This window comes from Triturus cristatus, chromosome 9, assembly GCF_964204655.1.
Source record: "Triturus cristatus chromosome 9, aTriCri1.1, whole genome shotgun sequence".
NCBI classification, from domain to species: domain Eukaryota; kingdom Metazoa; phylum Chordata; class Amphibia; order Caudata; family Salamandridae; genus Triturus; species Triturus cristatus.
This window is the reverse complement of record NC_140592.1, coordinates 1,161,114,923-1,161,133,540: the sequence shown is the minus strand read 5'-3', so window position 1 is coordinate 1,161,133,540 and position 18,618 is coordinate 1,161,114,923. Positions and strand designations below refer to the sequence as shown.

Here is an 18,618-nt window from a genome sequence, read left to right as displayed (position 1 = left end):
GATACTGACGCCTCATCTACTGAGTTATCAGGTATTATTGAAAACCAGACTCTAGCACCCACAATAATAAGTTGTAATCAAACTCCTCAACTCCCCCCACCCCTCAACAGAGTTGTTGGATCAGAGCGAGACAGTGAATTGCTTGTTAGCTCACTAGTTAATGCGCTAAAAGTTTTAATTCACCCCCTTTTGGCTAGATTTGATTCCATCAATGACACGCTTATAGAAATAAAAAAAGCTACTGGAACTATTACTAACTGTTTGTTAAACAAAGGAAGTTCTATCCCCAAAATGAATAATGATGCCCAAAAACAATTACCTGAGTCCTTGTCCCTTAGGGGGGAAAGTTCAGGAGCTCCACCCAAAAAAGCAGGAGGGGGGGTGGTTACTGACCAACAGGCCTTGGCTCAATCTATGAATCCCCAACAGACTTCTGTCGCTCCCCCCTACCCCATCCAGAATTGTGTATCTGCTCAATCTAGGCCTGCGGACACTGCTGAAGAATCGAATGCCTATAGTGGTATAATTGGAAATAACACCAGTGCACAGGGTAAGCTGGGTAGGAAGGATGTGATTAACTTACCCCCTGAGGCGGCCCCTTATGTACTTGTGCTGGCTGGAATTCCTAAGTATACCAACTCTGATGTAGAAACCTATGACTCTCTTAAAAACAAAGTCACAAGTTGGTTAAATACCCATAGGCCACTTCCGCATTTTGTAACCACGGCTGTTTTGATGGTTAGGAGGATTAATTGGTTGGGAAATTCACCTAAACGTCACAAGGGCGATTGTGTCCTGGTGAACTTCAGAGACCCCAATATAGTAGCATACATCCTCAATTGGAGGGGAAAACACCGAGAGACCTGTATTCAACCTTTACCACTCTCCTATTTCTACCCCCCTTAAATAACAATGCATATGCTGAGAATGCAGAGGGATGGACTAGGGTGGGCTCACTCTCTTCTGCACCTCGCAATTGTGATAATTCCTGGCCATATTATCCTACTGCTTATACTGTTCCATGCCACAATAGGTTTAGTCTACTCGAAGAGGTGGACTGACTGCAGGTTGGATCTACCTCTTCTGTAGATGAAAGTGATTCCGTATTTGTGCAGACTGAGGAGATTCCACCAATTGATATTACCAACAATGATCTCCGCTGTACCTCAGTTAACGCTGGTATATCTCCCGACCACCCACGTCCTAGTTTATCACTAAAGATCCTTTCCTGGAATATAGCGGGTCTTAACAATAAACTTGACTCCCCCGAATGGGGCCTTTTTATAGATCAACATGACATATGTTGTTTCCAGGAAACATGGGCTAGGATTAATTATCATCGAGTAGGATTTGCCTCCTTTTTTATCCCGGCAATTTGGGGAGGTAGAGGCCGACCGTCTGGTGGCCTCATCATTTGGGTGGCAACTCATTTGGGTTGTACCGTTACCCCCATTAGTACTGGATCTGATGATGTTCAAGCCATAATAGTGAAATGGCACAGCAGGGTACAGATGGCCCTGGTTAATATCTACTCCAGACCGACTAGTATTTCTACAGAATCAAAAGCTGTGGAGGTTTTATCAACGGTACTGGCAGAGTTACCTGAGGGTATTCCTCTTGTGGTGGGTGGGGACTTCAACTCCCACTTTGAACCCTTAGAGGGTTTATTAGATTCTATAAACCAAGAAGAGGATGATTCCTGGGACATCCCACAAGTAGCTGGTCCCATAGTAAGATCATGGACCCCATTGGCACTTCAAATTACCTCTCTATCGCTGGCCCATTCCATCAGAGCGTGTAACGGACGCTCCAAATCCGATAATCCCCCGAAGTCGACCTTCAATGTATCGGGCAGAGAAGCCCATCTCGATTACATCTTTGTTAAGTGCAAGGAATGGAATCGAGTTTTGGACTTTCTGGTGTTTCCAAGGAGGGAAAGTGATCACAACCCTTTAATTTTGGATTATGCTCTGTCCGGTTTGGGTCCTATTGAACCCTTGACGACTCCAGACAGAACTGAGAATCTTGCCCTCTCCAATAATAGACGGAGGGTGAAATGGTCGAAATTGGTCAGCAATCCGGAGGACATCTCCAAAATTTATGGGAAGGTTAGCTTAGCTCTGGAACAAATTGCTGACCATATTGAGTCTAAATTAGTTTTGGATTTTAATAGTGAGATTGCTGTACATAATGATGCACTCTATGCAAGTCTAGGAGATATCTTGAATCCTGTAGTTCCCCTAAAGAAACACCAACCCAGGAAACATGCATGGTATAATCGAGCTTGTAGACTCGCAAAAGCTGATCTAATGACAGCATTAAAGGAAAATGCTGAGCGAGATCTAATCAAATACAAAAGGCGTGTGTATTGTTATTTGATTCACCACGCCAAACTTGAGTGGGCCAGTCAGAACTGGGCCGATCTAACATCTGCTTTGGCGGAACGAGACTCCTTTAGATTTTGGAAAATTGTCACCACCGGTTCCACTGATATGGTCTCTGCTATTAGCCCGAATATTGCCCCGCAAGTCTGGGAAGATCATTTTACACTTTTGTACAACAACCCAGCCCCCAGCCCAACTCCTCTTTTATCTGAATCACCTCTGATTGATGATTTCACTTTTAATCCAATTACTTTTACTATATCTGAAGTCCTGACTGCTATCGCCGCACTCCCAGCAGGGAAGGCTCCAGGCCTTGACAAGGTCCCTGGCGACCTTTATAAACATGAACCAGAAGTCTGGGCTCCTTATCTTTTAATTATATATAATGGGATCGCAAGGGGTATGAAGATTCCTTCTACTTGGCTGGGCGCGGAGGTGGTCCCTATCTATAAGAAGGGATCGCCTCTCCTCCCAGTCAATTACCGGCCTATCAGCCTTATTGACGTAGCCCAAAAACTGTTTGCCAGACTAATTATCAATCGTATACTGGACTGGATTGACGAGGAGGAGATCCTAAGCCATTATCAGGCTGGCTTTAGGAAATCTGTATCTACCATTGATCAGATTTTCAGGTTTAACATGCTCTACTGGAAAACTGTCATGGTTGAAGGTGGATCCCTATACACAGTTTTTGTAGATCTCCGATCAGCCTTTGACTTGGTCCCACGTACCAAGCTATGGGCTGTTCTTCGTGAATTAGGAATTCCACCTTCCCTTCTGGACATCATAATCCGATTACACACTGAAAACTATGCTAGGGTTAGATGTGGGAGAGAGGGAAAATTATCAGCTAGTTTCCCTGTCAACAGAGGTGTCCGCCAGGGCTGCGTCCTGGCTCCCACTCTTTTCTGCCTATACGTAAATGGAGTTATCTCCTACCTAAACAAGGTTTCAAACAGAGACGCCCCAAAGCTGGCTGGAGTGGGGATTTCGGCAATTATGTTTGCAGATGACACCTTGCTACTTGCCAAATCCCCTATGGGTATCCAGCGGGTATTGGATGGGTTTGCTTCCTTTTGCCAGGACAGGGGCTTGGAAATCAATACTTCAAAAACAAAATTTATGATTCTGAATCCCCCAAAAAAATCCCGGCCAAACCCAACCATTGACGGAATTGGTTTGGAGAGAGTCCGTGTGTTTGAGTATTTAGGAGTGACAATAAATGAAAACTTCACATGGACTCAACACCAAACCAAATCACGATTAAAATTAACACAGAAAACTGGGGCTATTGCTAAACTCTGGAAAAACTCCTACATAAAACCAATTGGCCCACCTTTAGAAATTTATAAGGTACAGGCCAGAGCGGCAGTAATCTATGGGGCGGAACTATGGGGCAATAATTGCCTGCAATCATTTACGGTCGTGGAAAATAACTTTCTACGACAATTATCATCTTTACCGGCTAGCACCCCACTTCTTCCCCTTAGGCTGGACCTAGGAATTAGATCCATTAAGGAGGAATTAGCCTTAAAGCCTCTAACCTTTTGGCGACGTTTATGGGCAACCGCGGAACTCAATACCTATAGACAAGAACTTTCAGATTTACTGAAGTACCAAATTATACAAAACCTTCCTTGGTTAAGGTATATCAAGACAGAGTGTGATAGGTTGGGTTGCCCCTCCCTATGGAGTTCTCCAGAAACTGCATCCAAGGCCATATCACGTAAAGCCCTGGTAACATTGTTTTATGAAAGAAATTGCTCGGTCTGGCTGACCTCTGATAACTTGGGCTCCATGACAAGATCATTCATTTTAATGAAAGATTATTATAGGTTGGAGATGGTCTTGGATGATATTTACCCCACAACCTTAAGAAAAATGTATCTACAATGGAGATATAATTCCCTTCCCATCCGCGCTCTTACGAATAGATGGCGCCCTTCAACTGATCTTAATTGTCCCTCTTGCACCACCCACCGTGAAAATGACCTCCATGTAATTTTCTTTTGTCCTTTATACATAGAATCCAGGAAAAAATGGATTATCCCTCTATGCAAAAGATGGGGTTTTAGAAAACACATGGAGGCATATCGATTATTGAAAACGGATCTATCGCCTCTAACCGTTTTTGCAGTTAGTAAATTTTTAGATGCAATGTGGAAAATAAGGAGAAAGCATTGTAAATATGATACTATCTAGTTCCACACTTCTCTGTTAGATCGAATGATGCAAATTATGTCTGTTAACGTGATTAGTGGCTTTTCCAATCATAACTGTATGATGGATATACTCTTTTTTCTTTTTTCTTGATTGTAAAAACTATGAAATTTTATGTCCAATTGTGTTATAATTGTGGAATTTATGTTTTTTTCTGTGTTATCTTTTATGACTAATTGTAGTCGAAATAAAGATTAAAGAAAGGTATTTATAACTTGGGTAGAGATAATACTGACGTTTCAGGGACTTAGCATGTTGCTAGACTTGTAAGAATGACATCTGTTCAGGAGACGGTAGGGACTGTGAAAAGCTGTACAAAACAATGGAATACATCACTTACCAATAACCCCGAAATACCCAGGCTAACAGTGTGGTGTAATAGTCGAGACTGCTAATCGGATATGACCCTTAAGCCAGAGCTGTGAAAACTGTTCTGCACACATTGCTACATGAGGAGTCAGGTCTTATCTTTTGGGCCATTTAAGCTATTGTGTTCCCATTAATACTTTTTGGCACGCGCCTAGATAACAATTGGAGCGGTTGAAGTTTCTATATTCTTACAAAGGCATTTAAACTAAAGTGAGGTACTGAAAGCGGATGTGCTTGTAGACTGCTGAAGGCGTGACACCTGGCTGTTAATTCAAACGTTGTGAAGCTGCTGTATTCGCTTGTAAATGTATACGGAAGGCTTAGCCCTCGTTCCAAAGATAATCATAAAGTGCTCGCAGTGCAGCAAGTGTTCAGGGGGTTACCTAGATCGCTCCGTGGGGATTCGGAAACTGTTCTGCTCACAATTCGGAAAGTAGATCACAAAAGTTACTGCCAAAGGTCGTGCAGTAGCTCTACTCACGCACACTACTGGAAGTGGGTGATCCAGATCTCACTACATGAGTTCTGCAGCAGCTGTTTTCACAGTCCTGAAGGTGTGTGACCAAGATTCTCTATGGGTTTGAAACAGAAGATGCCTTGCTGACACGTCAGCCAAATTCATTAAATGTGCTGCTTTTGCACAAAAGGTTTGTCTTGCAAAGAAGGTGTTGTGATGCCAAGACATGGGACAGCTATGCCCCGTTTTAATTCAAGACAAATGACTAGAAGGCACTCAAATATCTGTCTGTCATCCAGGAAGGTATTCTGTCTTCAAACCAACAAGCGTGTAATAATCTTGCAGTACTTAATCTGGGTTGATTTAGGGTTCCAAGCCGCAGTTGTTACTTTTAAAAAAAGCCTTTCCCATTTGCAAAATTAAGGCAGCAGAGTCGGGACTTTAAAATAAAACAAGTATACTTCTAAAACCGACTTAGCAATGGCAAACAGCACAAGCATTGGCATAGCCAATAGGTCTCGCCTTAGGGACCTTACAAGTGTTTAGCCATGCAACAGTTTTTTAGTTTTTTTTTGCATATTTATTTAGCGCGAACTCGAGCCGAAGGTATTGGAGCGCTTTACATAGCACCGTATTTACATTACACATTCAGGCACGGGGAGATTAAGTGATTTGCCCAGAATCACAGAATGTGGACGCGACCTCAAGGCTCGAACCCTGGTTTCCTGCACCAGAGGCAGCAGCGCAGCCGACGGACCACATCCTCTCCCCCATGTTGCATAACTAAATAATAATATAACAGTTGCATAACTAAATACTTATAAGGTCCCAAAAGCGAGACCTATTAGCTTTTTCCGAGCGGCCGTGCGGCCGCGAAAGTAATCGCGATCAAACATCAAAGCGGCCGCGAAAGTGAAAGTAATCGCGGTGAAGCGCGGCACCCGCGCCCTCGCACATGCCCTGTAGCTCTAGGCTGGCCTGGTAGCACTTTTTGGAGCCCTCTCAATAAGTCTCGCCAGACCAGCGCATGCGCTGGGTCAGGCGAGACCTAAAAATATTTAGTGATATCAAGCACACGCTTCATGAGGCAGATATCTGCCTCCTTGTCTTTTTAGATGTATCTGCTTCATTCAACATTGTTCACCACACCATCTTCAAAGTTCTTGAACACAGAATGGGCCTCAAGTGCTCAATTCTCAATTGGTTCAGATTCTTCTTTTCCTGGTCTCTTGCATCTAGTAAAGTTAGGTAATTTCTCTTCCAGGGTTGATCAGGTTTCCTGCGGTGTACTGCAAGGCTCGGTCTTATCTTAAACTCTTTTGGTTGGTGGAACAAACACCCCCAAGCCCCTGCATGGTCCTAGCACCCACCATTCATCATGTGCATTTTTTTACATTTCAATTGCCCTTGGAAACATATCAGCATGATATGGACCCCAGGGAGGTCTAAAAATATCTAGACACCAGGGATATTTGCAGAGATGCCACCGTTAGTGTACCAATGTTGGCACCCTATCTTCTTCTCTGTGTTATGCATTGTGCTGGCAGGAAAGCTCAGTTAGTTAATGCAATCATGACAGATGTCTTCACATAGTGGGTATCCCCACTTTTATAGTTCCAGTTTAAGCCCTAAGTATTTTCGTTTTTTTAATGTGAACATTTTAGAAGTCTGTGTACGCAACCATTGGGTCACTGATTTGAATTTTGATTTGTGCACTGGGGAATAGTGACGTATATTTATAGCGCTATTCCACATTTGCAGTATGAGGAGTGGCTAATCTCTAACAAATATTTGTGGTATATACATGCTGGATAGTCTATAATTTTTTCCTTATTTGCACAGAGCTCCGGGCCTGTCTCCTCAAAGAGATAGATCTATCGGTCACCTACGGATCACTTGTTTCGGATTTAATGCTGGAACACCTAAAGGACTTGTGAGGATTAACGAATAAAGACTATTCTCCAGTACTCCAACCAGGATTCAGATCTGTCCCCCTCTGGTTAAAGTCACAAACATCTGAAGTAATTCCATTAAAAAAACTGACCATAGTGATAATGAGTTATTTTCATTTACTTTCATTTTATGAGTGTGTTTTACCCTTTTTTGTTTGGAGATCAAACAAAACAGCAGCCATTCCTGCTTCCCTTTCCTTCATGTGAGATATGTCATATTTCATCAATATTTTTTTAACCCAGTCAGCTTTGTTTTTTGTCTATTTAGTGCTGCAGTCTTTTCTTTTTTTGGCAATGGGCGTCTAGTTTTTTTCAGACTCCACCAGTTATTGCAATAGTAAAGTGGTTGTTGTTGTTTTATCCACTTTCTGACTTTGAGAATCGTTTCCAACGCATTATGCTCACTTGATGTTCATGCGTTCATATTTTAGACCCAATGCCACTCTGAATGTATTTATTGTCTGACAATGTGTTAGTTACCTGTTTGTGCCTGTTCAGAATATCGCACGGTCATAGTTTTGGCCGGTCCCAGACTGGTACAATAACTCCACCCACACATGTGGTGCACCAGTTTTTTTGACAAAGTGTGGGAACATTGCGTGATTGGAATTTTGTGGAACCCTGTAAGTTCTAGAACGTTTCCTCACAGAAATGTGAGGACAAATCGCGTGTTTTTTAGCTAAATTGTAACGTTTGCTAGGCATTTTGGGTAAAAAAACTTAGTGAAATTTGCCCCAGTCACACCTCCCTTGTCTCCCTTGAGTGTGTAGTTCTCAGGAATGTCTGGCTCTGGTAGTTTTTAGGTCGAGCGTCAGCCTGCGCGCAAGCGATCAGGCGATCTGTAGGTAGAGTACAGAGGAGAAGCCCCGCCCATATTTTTCATTGGTTTGTGTCTTTGTCCTTCTTAAATGCTGCTTTCGGACAGGCTGGTTAGTCCCTCCTTAGTACGGCCATGTCGTCATTTGTATCCTCCCATGGCAACTTGTCCCTTTACTTGGTTGTTACACGGTAGGTGTAGTTTATTGAGCCAGGACAATGGCTGCCGCTTGTGTGCAATGCCAAATGGAGCGGTACCGCCAGACACCAGAACTACTGGAGCTCTGCTTACAGAGGCTCCCCGTTCTCTAGACATTGGGAGATCCTCCTCAAATGGCCTATTGGTTCAGCCTAGGCCCCCGACCTGATGTTCCCTAAAGAAACCATCCAGGCCCTGAGACTGGGTTTCGGGCACCTGGAGACACGCAGTCCCACCCACTCCTTCTCCGCAGATTCAGGACGTGAGCCCCTACACCGAGACCTAGCTGGGCTACTCTGAACCTCTTCCACCACGCTGGGCTGGAAGACACCTCAGCCACTCCTTTTGGAATCACTCCCCAATGCAAGCTCCCTATTTCAGTGAACTCACTCCCAATCAACCAGCAAGCTCCTTATTTCAGAGAACTCACTCACCTGTCCAGTGCAACACACCATTCATCCACACACCCCCCCAGACTGGTAAGACAGTTTCTACCGCCCCTGATTTCTCAACCTGACCACCACGTGACACAAGTACCATTACTCCGGGAACTGGGAATGGGACTGTTAGAAATGAGGGGGCACGTTCACATTCATCCAGCGCATCACACATTCATCCCCAAACCCCTCCCAAGACTGGTAAGACAGTTTCTACCGCCCCTGATTTCTCAACCTGACCACCCCTACGTGACACAGGTACCATTACTCAGGGAACTGGGAATGGGAATACATGCACTGGACACACATCTGCTGCCACCACTGGATTCCACCCTTACTGGTGAATCCACAAAACACACTGCACTTAGGGGATGATTTACCCTCCCGAGCTAGTGACTCCATACCAATCCCCACTGTAGGCCAACCCAAGAAATAGCAAACAGCACAGGGGCAGTTACCTCCTCCAGCTTCTACTGCAGGCCAACCCAAGAAATAGCTGTCTGCACAAGGGCAGTTACCTCCTCCAGTTTCTGGTTTCTGTCCTTGGCAGGACACCCAACTTAAAGTGCACAAAAAAACACATTTCCACAGAAGTTAGAATTAAAACAATTTAGAACCATAATCCCTTTCCATGTGACTATCTAAATGCAGAGTTTTGTAATGTAGCCAGCCGTCGCTGTGGTACTGCGCAAACGCAAATCCTAATCCCACCGCTGATCACCAATGTTAGAAATGGGATCTCTGGTTGGCTAAGGCTTGCGCCAAAGCCAGGCAGAGACCACCACTCTAAGTCAGGGCTGGGGAGTTACACGCCAAAGATAATCCCTGCTCACCCCCTTGGTAGCTTGGCACGAGCAGTCAGGCTTATCCCGGAGGCAATGTGTAAAGCGTTTGCGCGCGCACACAGCAACAACACCCTAGGCCCACCACAAAAGAAACTCCACACAAGGTTATGTATAAGAAATAGCCTTTGTATTATAATAAACACAGATGATAATCACATAATTTACACTGTGCCAACTGGCACTGGGCAGAATTTTACAGGGGACTATTTACACAAGTCAGGGCCACATGGACCACTGTCAGAATTAGCACAAATCACCAATTGTAAATGTAGAACAGATACCAACTGTAACACAAATTATAACTGTAGAGCACAACCAGTAACTACTGGCGCAATAATGACCTCAGCAGTATCACAATAGCATCAGGTATAAAACCTATCCTGTATACATCACAGGGGCATAAACACATTATGCACTTTCTCACAAGTCTAACGCATTAGACCCTACCTCCTAAGTATAATTACACTAGGGGCGTACATCACACAGGGAAGTATACTCTCCCTAACATAAACCTAAACAGGTAAAACAACCTCCTATGCAGAAATCATATCTAGAGGTATAAAACACAGGGTGCGCAAAACATACTATACACGGTACATTTCCTAACACCATAAGCATTAACACAGGGTGCGCAAAACATACTACACACAGTACATTTCCTAACACCCAAAGCATTAAACCACAATAGTACTTCAATCAGTCAGTCAAAGCTTTTATTTCGGTAAAATACCATAAAAAGACATAAATAGAAATATACATTAAAACAAGATTAAATAAACATTGTGTAGAGTGTAATCCATTAAAACATTAAAATTATTACATAAAAATACACAGTAAAGGAACGTGGTTTTTCCACAGAGACAAATTGTTAAAAATTGTATCCAGGGCCAAAGATATACTCACTACACCTCAAAGTACTGTAGTGGCAATGTAGATAATACTAAAATCAGGGGAGGTGGGTAGCAGAAATCATAAATTTGGACCTTGTAAACCACATTGAGAGGAGAAATTTGGCCATTGCAAACACCATCAGTGGGGTAGTATCATATTTCAAAATTCTAAACACCTCCTTGTGGTCCCTGAGACCCCTAGACTTGCATAACTGGACGATCCACTTTTTTCTTGCAATGATATATAAAGGGCAGAAAAGGACAACATGCAACTCTGTTTCACAGGTAACAGTACATAAAGGACACGTGCTTACGGGATCCGAAACATTGGACCATCTATGTGTGAGATCCCTCAGCGGTAGCGAGCCGTGTCTGAACTGGATGTAGAGTTTCTTTGCCAAAGGTGGTTGGATAACGTCCAGGAAAACTTCAAACTGGGGACTAAACTTAATATCCAGAAAGGTGTCAGTAAGCCTACCCAGAGAGGAGTGGAATAGAATTCCCTTCCGATATGCTTTCAAGACCTCCCGTAATGAATTCTTCGAAAGTGCATGGCAGGTCTCTTCCGGGGCGGACCATAGGTTCCCCATCCCAATTAAGTAGCAGAGGTTCTTTATATAGGTAAGCCATGGGATCTTATCCGATTTTCCCCTTGCCAATATATCACCAAGATCATACCTATAGCTTACCAACTCAGGCGTTGACCAGAGACGCCTCCAGAACTGGAGAGGACGGTTCAGGGCAATCTCTTCTATGGGGACCAGACCCAGATCCCATCTCAAGGGGGTTAATGGAGTGCTGACGGGTAGTTTCAGCAATCTCCTAATAAAGGAATTTTCAGTAGAAGAGAGGGAAGCGGGAATGGAATATCCCCATAGTTCAGCGCCATAGAGCGCTCCTCCTCTAGCTTGCGATTTATAAATTTCCATGGGGGGGCCCAAAGGTTTAAAAGAGGTATTGTTAAACACCTTCAGGATACCCCCCACTGATTGAGCTAATTTCAAATTGGCCTTTGCCAAATGGGACCCCCAATTCATTTTATCATTTAGGGTCACCCCCAGGTACTCAAAAGTGGCAACCCTATCCAGCTCAACATCTCCCAGCTTAGGGTGGGGGCAATTAAATGAGTTGGAACCGAAAACCATAAATTTAGTTTTGGAAAGATTCAGTTCCAGATCCCTGATTTGACAGAAGGAGCAGAAGGCCTCTAATGTACGCTGGATGCCCATATAAGATTTAGATAACAAAAGCGTGTCATCCGCGAACATTAGGGCCGGGACCTTACGCCCCGCCAATACAGGGGAGTCCAAGTTAGCGGTGCGCAAGAGATACTCAATCAACCCGTTGATAAAAAGGGAGAAAAGAGTGGGGGCCAGGACACAGCCCTGCCTCACACCCTTTTCAACCGGGAATGGCCCAGAAATTTCCCCACATCTCCCATATCTCACCCTAGCATAGGTGCCAGAGTGGAGGCGTTTAAATAAGTGGCAAAGGTAGGGGGGAGCACCCATCTCTAACAAAAGGGCCCATCGTTTTTCCCTTTGGACCATGTCAAAAGCGGACTGAAGGTCCACAAAAATCAAATAAAGGTTACCAGCACCCATGCTGACTGACTTCCAATAGATCAATAGTAATCTAAATAATTGATCGATGGTGGAAACCTTTGCACGGAACCCCGCCTGGAGGGAGGTTAGAATTTGTTGATCCTCCATCCAGGACTGCAATCTGGATAAAAAGGACTTCAATCACATTAGGGTCCAGGTTGCGCCAGAACCTAAACGTAGCAGCTGCTCACTACTTGCTGGGGACAAGAACAGGGCCTAAACGCTGCAGCTGGCACTAAGTGCTGCGCAGCTGTGGAAGTCAAATATGAGGAAACCAATGTGCCCCACGTTGGAGCCATCTGGCTCAGAAAACAAACATGTCCCCCTGGAGCGCATGGGCTCCGGAAATCAGTAGGCGCCCATACAGAAAAAGAAGGACTGGCCCTGAGCACTGGGGTGCGCACTGGCGTTTTAAATAAATGAAATGTGCAATTGTTGGAGCCACGGAGGCTCTAAAAATAACATGCCCCCAAACGTTGGAGTGCCCTGGCCATCGGGGCAGCAGAAAACAAAGAATAGGAGCCCGGTACCTCGGTGCCCTCTGGCCCCTAAGGGGTTTGGAAATAACGTGCCCCAAGTTGGAGCGGCCCTCTGGCAGGGGTGGCCGCTCGAGACAGGTCCGGCACTGTGCCTCGATCAGGCACTACCAGGGATTCACACGGAGCCCCCCTCAGCCACTTCCACTTACCCGGCTGTTCTCTTTCTGGCGGGGGCTAATCCTCGCTGCAGCAGCACTTCTCTTGCTGCCGTGGGCGGCCTCGGCCACCTGCCCTCTTCACCCGGGCCCCTTCCTGGGACCCGGGGCTTTTCTCTACACCGGCCACCACCGCTCCTGACTTGCTGGCGCCCGCGGGGCTCTCTCTCCCACACAGGAGCCCCGCCCAGGCATCGGCGGCCTCTGCAGCCACTTCTTATTTCACCCGGGCCCCCTCCTGGGACCCGGGGCTTATTCATGGAGCCTCCGAGGCTCCGGGCCGCACTCCCTCTTTCTCGCGTTCTCCGGCTGGCGGGACTTCCGCATCGCCTTCTCCCGGCCGGGGGAAGGCGGAAATGGCGTCGGCGAGGTCCCGCCCAGAGTCAGGCGGACGCGCCGGACTTCCTCTCGTGTTCGGGCCAGCGGCGGTGACAATCTCTTGAGGCAAAGTGCGGGGTGGGCTCCCGCCACGGAAAGGAGGCATAAGCGGGGTTGGCACCCACGAAGCAGGCCAAATGCGGGGTGGGCACCCGCCATAAACACCAACATATAAGCGGGGTGGGCACCCGCAATACACCAGAGCGGGGGAATCCCTAAGTCGGGATTCCCTCGACAAGGATCACCGCCCAGTGCTGTAAGGGTAAAATACAAAGTCCTCAGCAATCAAAATAAGTCCTTAGTAATGAGGGGCAAGGACAGTCTCCCAGCCATCCTCAGGCCAGGCAGGAGGGTCCAAAAGAAGTCCTCCAGTATCCAGGGCATCCAGGGGCTGGGCAGGGCCCAGGGAGGCAAGCCTTCCCATGAGCCCCAGCAGCAGCACGCCCCTGGTAGTTTCTAGTCCAAGAACAAGAACATTTTCATGGGGTCACAGCCCCTCTTTAAAACACAAAATCCTCTGTCTCCAAAGGTGCAGGGAAGGGGTGAACCAGATGCAACTGGTTCCTGAGCACTTTGTTTTGCTCGGCCCCTCTCCCTATTCACAGGACAGGCCAGGGACATCAGACGCACCACAGGGGGTGGAGCCAGCATTGTGGAGGGAAAGCCCAGCCCTATTCAGGTCCCAGGTGTACTCCTCCCTGCCATCAACATGCAGATCTCTTCATTCACCACCAGGGCAGACCCATCCTGGCACACCAGCCAATCACAAGCCAGACAGTCCCTTCACATTTATTACACAGACATGCCAGCTTCTAGAAGTGGCACTTCTACACTAGACACAGTAACGCCGCACACATCATTGCGCAGCATTCAATCTCACGAGTTAGCACATACCAAACTCAACCCTGCACTCCTCTTACATCAGGACTTAACACGGTCACTCAGATCCCCCATGCATTCCTATGGGAGGGCAGGTCAGTCTCACTAAAACATACACAGAGCGCACGCACTTTCCACTGGGACACAGTGTAAAAGCGCCTAGAGGCCTAAAACCTCTAATACAACATAGGAAAAAGGCTAGGATAAATGCAAAAAGTTCTAGGGGTGAACTTGCCAGAAGGGCCAAGTCCAACAGTAGAGTACAGAGGAGAAGCCCCGCCCATATTTTTCATTGGTTTGTGTCTTTGTCCTTCTTAAATGCTGCTTTCGGATTTGTTAATAGGCTTGTTAGTCCCTCCTTAGTACGGCCATTTCGTCATTTGTATCCTCCCATGGCAACTTGTCCCTTTACTTGGTTGTTGCACGGTAGGTGTAGTTTATTGAGCCGGGACAATGGCTGCCGCTTGTGTGCAATGCATTAGGTCTCGCATTTAAATGCGAGACCTATGGCATGGCAAATAATTTTTCACACACTTAGCACCATGTTTCCCTTTCTGTGAAGTAAACTGGTCTCTCCTCCCTGAGTTCGGAAGCGCATGCTCTGTGCACCGTGTGTGAATAAGGCACATCTCTCTTTCCCTCCAGCGAAGGCTGTAGCTCGGTCCCCCCAGCTCTGTCTGGCTCGTTCCCTCCCTGGGATCTCACATCCCCACCCTCCCCCCTCATAGCACGCAGTCAGTCCAAGACTTTTACGGAATTCCTTCTGAAGGGAGAGCAGACACCGCTGGATGGGAACTGTGCGTGCGTGGTTTTTTTCCTGTTTCTTTTGCTGCCTATCACAAGGAACCGTTATTTCGTTGCTGGATGTGAATCGTGGGATTTTCTCCCATTTTTGTGCTACGGCTTAGCCTGGTTTTGTTTTGATGGCTTTTTTTCTCAGAGTGATTGACTGGGAACCAGAAGAATACGCCGGATGTTGGCGAGGGCCCCTGAGCTCAGGGGTCTCTGGAAGAAGTTTCGGGCACAGGTCTGATCTGCCCGGAGATGGGTTTGGAGGCCGACCCTGCGCCCGGTAACCAGCGGAGCTGCACCCTTCGGGCCCCCGAGGGCTCCCGACTGTCGGGTTTCATCTGGGCCCTCCTGGTCCTCACCATATGTTGTGCAAATGCGTAGGAGTTGAGACTGTGCGTGAGGAACGTGTGCAAATCAACAGGGTAGGTCAATATACATGTGCGCGTTGAGGGGGTATGGTGCATGTTATGATTTGAACTTGCAAACGTCGTTCTGTGTACTGGGCATTCAGGACAGCTCTATACCTAATTGGGCTTGCATGTATAGGGAGAATAGTTTGCATTCTGTGCTTTCCCATTGAATGCTTCCCCATTCAATGGGGAGAGGATGTAGCCTTATGGCTAGAGCTGCCGACATTGGAGCTGGGGCACACGGTTTGAGCCTCAGCGTCGGCTCAACATCCTGTGAGTCTCGGCAAATAGCTTAATCTCCCAGTGCCTACCGAAAATGAATGTGTCCTTGTGTAACATAACTGGTTCTCATGTAAAGAGCTCCAATACCTTTGGGTCGAGTTTGCGCTATATAAATCTGCAACAAACAAAAAGTGTGCATAGAAGTGCACTAGGTGTCAAATGGGAGCTCGGTATGCTGAGTGTGTACAACTAGTGCCCCTGATCTTGAAACACCATAAGCAGGGGGTTAGTGTACTGAATATGTGGCAGGGTCGGTATACTGAGTGTGCACGTTGGGGGTATACTGAATGTACCAGGGTCTGCACACTGACTTGTCTGGGGTCTGTAAACTAAATATGTGCCATTGTCTGCATACCAAATGTCTAAGGTGGTGTTTACTCAGCGTGCACTGGAAAATGTGCACCTAGTTCGAGATGGGGACACTTGTGCAGAGTCTGCACCTTCTTCTGTGTACGAAGGCATCTTTGTGTTTGTACACCATATGCATGTATGAGTGCAAATATTGAGTTTGAACGGTAATTTTCCATCAATACCACCACCTCCACCACCACCACCACCAAAACCACCACCACCAATACCACCACCAATACCACTACCACCACCAATACCACCACCACCACTAATACCACCACCACCAATACCAACACCAATACCATCACCACCACCAATACCACCACCAGGGAAACATCGTTTACAACGCACGCGTTACAACGCGTGTCATTACAATGAATGTTTTACAACGCGAAATCCATTACAACGCATGTCATTACATCGCATAATCCATTACAACACATTCCCCAAAGTAACGTCCCCGGCAGAGTTAGAATAGTTATTGCGTTGTAATGGATTATGCGTTGTAACGTCATGCTTTGAAATAACATGAATTGTAATGGATTTTGCGATGTAAAAGATTTGTTGTAATAAAGTGTCATATTACCACCACCACAATCAATACCACCACCAATACCACCAGCAATACCACCACTATCAATACCACCACCAATATCACCAATACCACCATTAATACCACCAACACCACCACCACAAATTCCACCACCCAATACTACCACCAACAATACCACCACCTCCACCACCACCAATATCACCACCAATACTACCACCAATACCACCACCACCACCAATACCACCACCACCATCAATACCACCACCTCCAACACCACCACCTCCACCACCAGCAATACCACCACCACCAATACTACTACCACCAATACTACTACCACCACCACCACCATCAATAACACCACCACCCTCAATACCACCACCATCAATACCACCACCACCACCACCAATACCATCATTAATACCACCACCACCAATACCACCTTCACTAATACCACCACCACCAATACCACCACCTCATCGCCTCTCGCTCACTAGTAATAGCAGGGGCACTGTACGAGGCCGGAGCTGCAGCCGAGACCATCCCTCCTTCCCTGCAATAAAGCACAGCCCACCCTGCACCAAGAGGTGAATCCAGGGCCCTACTACAGCTGGAGTGTTATTCATTAGGCCAAAGATAGCAATGACATTACGCAATGCCACACTGCACACTCATCATGGAGAGAGCAGCAAATAGCCCCCACTCCCGCTCTTCCTCCTGAGCCGCGACAAAGTAATCATAGAGCGAAAAGTGTTGGAGCGCTTTGTGTTTATAGCTCGGATCATATGTAACTCTCACTTCACACTTGTGTCTGTGTAATTTACAACACCGACACATCTTTTTCACTGCACTATTTATCACTCCTTTGAAGAAGTCGCTGGCTGGTCTCTTCCTCTGATATTTACAATCTAACAAGAGGTTGAGAAGGCCCTTTATTGAAATGCAATAGGTCTTGCATTTGCGAGAGTTTAAGCTATGGTATTGTAAATGACAATGCCTTTTATTTATGTTTTAAAACCCAAAACATAAATAAAAGGCATTGTCATTTACAATGTCAATAGCTCAAACATGCGTGAATGCGAGACCTATTGCATTGCAAATGCTTGTTTCTGGGTGCCAGTAGAGTCCAGTCTCAATTCTGCAGCTAGCCGTTTGTAAGACAGGTACGTTTGAAAGGCGAAATCTTGATATTTTATTTATCGCGTTTTGAGGCCTTGCCTGTTGCGGATGATAACCCTAGCATGGGGTACTGTTTTTACTGGGAGAAATTTGGGAACAGAATAGTACAACATTTGTTATTTAGAACTGAATTCGAAACCATTGTTGGTTCCAAGTATTAGCCAGTGTGCAAGAGCATATTTCCCAAAATGTCCTCTGAATAATATTCAACCCGAATTTTAGAGTTTTACAAACATCAGTATTCCTAAACTCATTAACTTGAGCACATTTAAAAAATGTATAGGTTTCCTTTTACACCCATTTTTCACTCATTAGATTTTGCTATAAAAATTATGCATCGTCATTACACAATGAAAAATTATTATAAGTTGTAGCTCAGTTGTTAGCTCTGGGCATCACATGTTATTGACAACTGATAACCCCTGTATATGACCTGAAGAGTTTAATGTATGCTAAGGTATTTACTGTGGTAAATCGCCCACCGGGGATAAATGGGACATTGTCACCTCCTTTTATTTTTTCCTACTTATTTTCGTTACTTTTTCATTTCAACAATTAGTTTCTTTAGGAAAACTATGAGCGATGTGCACAAATGAACCCTAGCAGTATTCCGAATTTTGACTATTTTCCAGAATTGGATAGTTTTCCAGTTCACCCTTGTGTTTCACACCTGTTTTAACCACATATTGCAAGTCAAATAGAAAAAAAAACCTCTCAATTAGAAAGTTATAACTGTGGAAAAAAAAGTTCTCCAAGTCAGCCTGTTCCTTAAAGCTGTGAGGAGGATGATCTCTACTAAGCACAGATTTTATTGATGCCATTTTAGAAAAGGGAAAAAACACTTTGCTGCACAGCACTTTTTCCCATTGCTTCAAAATCTATAAATGGATTTTGCAGCACAAGTGAGGGGCCTTGAAAGACTATGGGGGC

General features: G+C 45.7%; 1 protein-coding gene across 8 annotated transcripts in view; it reads right to left on the bottom strand.

Moving 5' to 3' along the window:
* Window positions 1-18,618, bottom strand: part of SMOC1 (SPARC related modular calcium binding 1) — a 798,046-nt gene that overhangs the window by 203,333 nt on the left and 576,095 nt on the right. The gene's annotated exons all lie outside the window — the stretch shown is intronic.